Source organism: Mastomys coucha, unplaced genomic scaffold (genome assembly GCF_008632895.1).
Source record: "Mastomys coucha isolate ucsf_1 unplaced genomic scaffold, UCSF_Mcou_1 pScaffold21, whole genome shotgun sequence".
Lineage (NCBI taxonomy): Eukaryota > Metazoa > Chordata > Mammalia > Rodentia > Muridae > Mastomys > Mastomys coucha.
The window spans coordinates 187,414,624-187,422,005 of NW_022196904.1; the positions used below are offsets into that span (position 1 = coordinate 187,414,624).

The 7,382-nt window shown below is 44.7% G+C and overlaps 1 long non-coding RNA gene across 2 annotated transcripts in view; it reads right to left on the minus strand.

Annotated features, from left to right (window-relative positions):
• Positions 1–958, minus strand: part of LOC116101492 — a 1,971-nt gene extending 1,013 nt beyond the window's left edge. Inside the window, exon 1 of one of the 2 annotated variants that reach the window (XR_004122853.1) lies at positions 884–958. This is a non-coding gene — a long non-coding RNA (uncharacterized LOC116101492). Of the gene's footprint in view, positions 1–828 lie in introns of both variants that reach the window. The other variant, XR_004122854.1, reaches the window with a different exon arrangement.
• Positions 959–7,382: the final 6,424 nt, after the last annotated feature.

Here is a 7,382-nt window from a genome sequence, read left to right on the forward strand (position 1 = left end):
TCTCTCTCTCTCTCTCTCTCTCTCTCTCTCTCTCTCTCTCTCTCTCTCTCTCCCTCTCCCCCCTCTCTGTCTGTCTCTCTCTGTCTCTTTCCTCTCTTTGGCTCTCTTGGTCCCAGGTCCTTGCCAGCACTCCCCGTCCAGGACTCTGCCAGAGCACACAAGGACAGCCTGCAAAGCAATAAGCCATTCATTCTGTTGGGCGGTCGTGTGGCTACACCCATGCACAAGAGTTCCTTATTTGACATTTAATTGATGTCTTCCAGGCCTGCATGGCTTGTGTGACATCAATCAGCTCTCACCAATTTCAAAAATCAAGACCCAAATATAACAACGAAAATAAAAGTAAGAAAAGAAAAAAAAATAGCTCTCAACTGGTCTCTGCAGCACTTCACCATTGCCTTGGAAATCGAGAATTGCACATGGGATACTGGCAGCTAACAACTACAGAGATGTTTTTTAAAAAATGATTTTTGATGTCAAGGCCTAATATTATTCATACTTTTTCACAGCCTCAAACAATGTCTTCAGATAATTTAGGTAAAGGCAAGCCAGAAACAAAGCCGCACTGTGAAGGCGTTATTACATACAGACACTTTGAGCTGTGCCATCCGCCTCCCAGTGTCTTTGAACCTCGCGTGATGAGAGAGTGGCTAGTTCTCGGGGGATACTCTGGGAGCTGTTTTGACTTCTGCAGAGGGCAATGAAACAAAATTCTCCTGCTTTAGATGGATGTTTGCTGCCAACTGCACAAAGCTCTTCCCTCTCCATGTTTACTCTCTACCCAGGTTCCAGTTGGGAAGCCGGGGCATGCCCGGGTATGTCCCCCACCTGTGGCACACGGGTTTTGACTTTGAGGCTAGAGGTGTGGGCTAGCCCTACGCACATTGTGGGTGTTACAGAACTCAAGAGGAGAAGGCTTCCATCAGGAATATGGTAGGAGAACCTTTCTGAGCCCTGGTTCCTTCCAGAATGACACGGGCCAGTATCATCCAATGATAGCTGGGAACCGGAACATTCTTTGAAAGAACAGAAGAACAAAGGAAGGCAGAGAGAACCGTTCCCTCGGGGAACTTCTCACTCCTTCTTGGAACTCTGCTCTCTGCTTTGAAGGCGCCAACAGTGTCTCTGCCAAGGAATGTGCCATCTGTCCTTCCTGCACTGCCTCCCCTGATCTCCGTGAGCGTTCTTCATCCACATCTTCAATAGAGCTACCACCTTCAAGATCAAGCTTCAAACTCTCAAGCTGGTCTTCCCAACTGACGGAGCCTGACATCTTCCTTTCATATGACTTGCACATTCAGTTGGCACCAACTGTATCCATCTTGGAATTGTTAGGCTCAGCTGGTGGTGGAGGGATTTACCTGCTGGTGTTTGACAGCTCATCACAGGTGTTAACTTTGCCACTATAACCTCTTCCTCCTCTTGAACCCCTACCTCCATCCCTCACCCCACCCCAGTACTAGGCAGGGAGCAGATATCTGGCTAGTGCTTTTAGGGTGCAAGTTGAAGATATGAATTACTTCCACAAAGCTGGCCCTGCTCCTTGTTGCAGGAATTCCTGGAGACTATGCGGGCTGTGTTTTCTGCAGCTGATGCAATTCTGGTGCCTTGAAACTTGACATGCTCTTTGCTTCCAGGAGAAGATTTCTGTTATGTCCTAAGCTAAAAAGAATTTATTCTTTCGATTTGGTTTTTGCTATTCAGAGGACCTTTGGCCCACACCATCATGCTGACCTGAGTCTCTTTTTCCTCAGCAAGCTCCCAAGAGACAGGGCTGATTCCCACACGGTGTCCACATGTCCATCCCCTCACGATTCCCTGTGTGCTCCTATGGTGCTTTCGTGTCAGGTGCTGGCAAGAACAGTGTCCAGCAACCAGGTCAACCTGGTTCTGCTTCATCAACATCTGAGAAGCCTGCCCAGACTTTACGAAAAGGAAAGAAAGAAAAAGAAAGAAAGAAAAACCTTCCCTGAAGGTTTTTATAAACCACTAGAAAATCAAAAACACCAGCCCTAGCTTCCACCATTTTGGCCCTATCCTTCTTCCGAATGGTCTTTTTCTCCCTGTTGGGCGGTTCCCTCCTTCCCTGGACGCTGTGTGCCTTCAGCAAGGACAGTCAGTTATTGGGATCTAATTTCAGCCCTTCAAAGGTTAATTTATCCTTTTCAGGCTATGTACTCGGTTAAACCAAAATTGCCCGGCTACCGGCCTTCTTCACTGCACTCACATCCAACGGAAGCGAACAGCTGAGCTTCATGTATTGGTAATGGACCTCCTTTCTAGATTTTTCCTTAGGGATAAAGTTGAAGGGTAAAATTAGTCACATTAAGCTAGAAAAATAGTGAACAAAATACATATTTTATATATTTTTAAAAAATCCTCCTGCTACCAATTATAGCCTTTATTAGAAACAGGTATTTTCACATTACGGGGTCTTTATATTAAGCAGAGCAAACCCAAGTGAATGGCTTCTTAAGTGGATCTTTTAAATAAATACTCAAGTCCATTTTAATATCTAATAATAGTGGCTGCTTAAGTCTTCCCATTTTTGCATAGCCAGCAGGAAAGCTGTTTGATGTTTTAATTATGTCCCTGAAAATGCTGAACGGGTTACAGAAAGCAATTTAGAGGAAAAAATATTTTAATTCTTTTTTTTTCTTTGTTATTACTGTTGTGGGGAGAAAGACATTTTCCACATCCTATTGAAAATCTTTCTGCATTATAAAAATGCTATCTTCTGATAAACTACCCTCAATAAGCAAAGGGTTTACCTCTTTTGTAAGTGTTCTGGTTAAGGGGTGGGGCTTGGATTTTTTTTTTTTTTTTAAGGAAAGAAGGCTTCATAGAAAATGTGTTCCAAGGAAGGGAGATGTGGAAATGGAGTATGCTTTGCAAGAAAGGGAGGAAGAAAAATCTTTTAATTACATTTTAAATTAGCCAGAACCTTGTGCTTGTCCCAGAGAGATTCCTGGGAGGGCTAGAAAGATTCTGATGAGCAGGCTGATGTAATCACTTCAAAAGCCCCACCTGGAAGTCTAGGCTTAGGAGGAGGCTGTGGGGACATTCCGAGCTAGGTTCTGCTGGCCCCGGGTCATTCTTCTGGGCAGGAATCAGGAAAGTGGTGCCCTGGGGAATGGAAGCAGTGGGGAGGGAAGATATTTCCAAGGCACAGAACCAGCTGTAGAAGCTGCAGGGAGGCAGATGGGATGCGGGAGGGGGAGAGAGCAGGCTGGATCGAGATTCCCTCTCACTTCACTCAGTAGAGAGAGGCCCAGCCTCATGGAGACTGGCCCTCGGGTGACAATAAAGGTGCCCAGATATGAGATACTGTGAAGAATTCAGGGTTCTCCGGAAGGAAATGGTCTCTGGGGTGGTGGTCTGGACAGGGATCTCTACCAAGGCTTCAAGCCAGTCCTCTACTGGAAATCAGCTCACTTGTCTCTTCCCTCTTCGAGCTCTCCTCTCCTTCCTCTTCCTGTTTTACTTCCTCTCCCCATGTGGACTGAACATGTTCCCCTTCCTCACTCTCTTCTCCTTCATCCATATCCTTCCTCTTCCTGTTTTACTTCCTCTCCCCATGCTCCACTTTCTCACTCTCTTCTCCTTCCTCCATGTTCTTCTAATCATGTTGCCCAAACAGCATTCTACAATAAATATCTTAGCATCTCAAAGTTAGAACTCAGATATTAATTAAAAACAAACAAACAAGCAAAACTGTTAACACCCCAGATGGCATGCACTTAAGGTAGAAAACCAGTGTCTGCATGGCTCAGATGTGTTAAATGCACAAAGGCTTGTAAAACATAGATTCCAGCTCCTCTAATCCAAACCCAACCTGAGATCTCGCCTTTCTGAATAAGCTGCCAGAATTACACAGGAGGTGACACTTTAACAGTAAGAATGGGATCCTTCAGAATGAGTATAGACCTTGTAATGTCTCCTCCAATAAGGCCATGCCCTCCTATCCTTCCCAAGCAGTTCCACCAACTACAGACCAAGTTTTCAAACATACAAACCTATAGGGGCCATTTTCATTCAAAGCACCATATCTGACAGGTAATGAAGATGACGCCTTTGTAAATATTTGTGGACTGAACAGATGAATGCACGTGCTTCCTAGTATTCCTGATTTGAAACCCTTGGTATCCGCTGAGAGGGAGGGAAGGAAGAGGGAGAAGAGGGGAAGGAAATAGGAAGGAGGAAGGGAGGGAAAGAGGGAGACAAAGAGAGCAGACAGATAGGGACAAAGAGGCAAACAGAAAGACACTAATTTAAGACCCTCAAATCTCAATTATTCAAGTCTCTTATATAAAACTCTTTGCATCCAATTTATGCATGCCTTTCTGTATACTATAAGTAACTGCTAAATTACTTATAATACTGGATATACTGCTAAAATTTGCCAGACTTTATTGTTCAAAGGAAATGGCAGGACAAGAAAACCTGTGCATGTTCTGCAGCAATCCTTTTTCCTTCCAAATATTTCCAATCCTTGGTTGAGTGAATCCAAGGTCACAAAACCTGAAGAGTAAGAACCCACAGATAGCAAGGGCCAATTGTCCTTATTATGTGAGTAAGAACTTGAGTGGATCTCTTCTCCTTGAGCAGAGGCTCTTAGCCTGATGATTTGTATTTATTATAGAGCAGGATGATCCTAGTCTGAGGAGACATTTTATTCTGTTTAGCTAGAACACTGTAGAAACAAGACCTATTCAACTGGCTTGTCATTGGATAGAAAGAAATGCCACCAGACTTATCCTCTAAGATCTTAGTCAGATTCATGTTGTCTTTTTTGAAGTATGTTTTTGTTGTACTGTTATTTTGATCAAAAAGGAGGCTGAACTTGTTCATTTATTTATTATATATTGACTATTATAGTTAGCTTCAGTTGTCAACTTGACACAACTGGGAAACAGGAACCTCACTTAAATGCCTCCATCAGATTGGTCTGTGGACATGTGTGGGGGTGGGGGTGGGGTAGGGGAAGCGTTTTCTTAATTTCTAGTTGCTGTAAGAGGGCCCAGCACACTGTGGGCAGTACCTTCTCCTAGGCAGGCAGGCCTGGAAGAAACTAGCTGGGAAAGCCGAGAGGAGTGACCCAGTAAACAGCGCCCCTCCATCCCTCCATGGTCTCTGCCCCAGTTACTCCCTTTAGCCCCTGCCTTGGCTTCCCTCCATATGGACTCTATCTGTGAGCCAAATAAATCCCTCCTTCCTAGGTTGATCAGGGTGCTTAGCCAGAACTTTGAGAAATTCCCTATGTGCAGCTGTCGTGTTGTGAACATGGAATAAGCAACTAAATTAGACTCTATCTTGGGTGTCTAAACTAGCAGGTCGTGTGCTACTGATAAACTCAGCTTCATTGATAGCTGGTTATATAACTCTAGTCTTGTACTGATTGGAAACATCTGCCTTCTTAATACCCATGTGCCCTAGAGATGGTGAAGGGAACTAACACTATTGAATCCCAATCACCTTCCTCATACTGTAAGAGAGTCATTTTGTAGCAGCCCTATCAGGTGGGTGTTAGTTTGTAGCAGCCCTACCAGGTTGGTGCTAGTTTGTAGCAGCTCTATCAGGCAGGCTTCAGTTTGCCCATCCTATAGATGAAGAAATATGAAAAGGCTAAGAAACATTTGAAAGTTATATAGTTAGTGGGTGTTAATATTTAAGCATTATTATACCATAATAATTCAAATTTTCATTATACTAAGTTGTCCTCCTTCAGAGAACAGCTAAGTTAGAGAAGGTCAAAGCTAGATGACAGTCGATAATTTTAAGTATCATAGCTCTTCTTTTTGCTGGTATCTTAGTTACTGTTCTATTACTGTGCTAATATACCATGACCAAAGTAACTTATAAAAGAACGCATTTTATTTGGGCTTCACTGGTCCAGGAGGTGAGAGGCCATGCCCAGCACAGCAGGGAGCATGACAGTAGGCAGGTAGGCGTGGTTCTAGACCAGTAGCTGAGAGCTCACATCTTGGCTCAAGCACCAGGCAGAGAAAGACTAACTAGGGATAGTGATGGGCTTCTGAAACCTCCAAGCCTGCCCCATTGACACACTTCCTCCCAGTTTTTCCTAAACAGTTCCACTAACTGGAAACCAAGCACTCAAACATATGAGCCTATGGGGGCCATTCTCGTTCAAACCTCGACAGCTGACCAGATAATGGAGAGATTGTCTCAAAACGTACTTGCTGACTGAGGTGAATGCCTGAGAGCTGAGGTTCAAATCTGTGGACTCCACCTTTACAAGGAGCAGGCACATGTCTTCCTCACCTTCGGTCTGGTAAGCCTTCTAGATCAGGAAAACCCAAGAATAATTAGATCTATTTCAGATAGTAATTCTTAATCTGTGGGTTGTGATTGATATTGTACCCAGCCCTGTGTCAACCCTTTTTCTATAACTCAAGTGTAATCATTACAAATGAAAGACAAACTTTAGAGAAGTTAGCTTACCCTAGTGGTCCACGTTCAAGGCTTCAGTGTCAAACCCCGAGCTATCGCATGGTACTGTGCTGCCTCAGGTGAAGCTCCCTTCTCGGCCTTTCTGCCTCTCCCTTTAAGACATCCGGGTGCTGTCACAGATGCTGTTGGGTACCCTGCATACAACTCTTAATCTTCATGACATCACCAAGAGACACCCCTGATTGCCTGGCTAGATCACAGAGCAGACTAGAAGTGTAAGAGTTGGCACTTGCAGAAGGATCTGGGATCAAGGAGTAGTGGAGATTCCTCACATCTGACAACTGAGGAGTGAGCTTACATAGTTCCTAGGACTTGCTGTGAGACCAGGCCACAGTTGCCACAGCCAGCCTGGTCCCAGGCATACCCGCTATGGCACTCAGATTGCTCTTTCTTCAGCGCTCAGATCAATTGCTTGTCCCTCTGCTTTCTCCCTAAGCTCTCCTTTTGGGAAAACCCAACCTCACAGAGACATCACCTCAATGCCCAGAAGTCAGGAAATCCCCTGAGATTATGATGAGTAAGACTAAAACTTGGCTTATGAGCAATTTTTTTTTTTAAAATTTTGTGTACATCTGTGCCTATGGACTGTGTTTATGTAGATGTTAGAGAATAATTTGTAGAAGTGAGTCATCTCCTGCCACCATGAGGGTCCAAGCATCCAACTCCAGTGGTCATGCTTGGTGGCAAGCACCTCTTCCCTTGGAGCCATCGCCCTGGCCCTGAGTGTCCTCTCAAGCTGAAGAAATAAATGTGTCCCTCTGTCACTTTCCTTCTCTTAGGGGAGATGGTAGGGAGAGGTGACAGATTGTCTCATCCCTTCAAAGAGCAAAGGGCCTTCAACTGAAGTAAGGGTCCCTAGAGAGTTTGGCTGGCGAGGAGACAGCCAACATGCCTCTGGTCTGAGGGCTGGC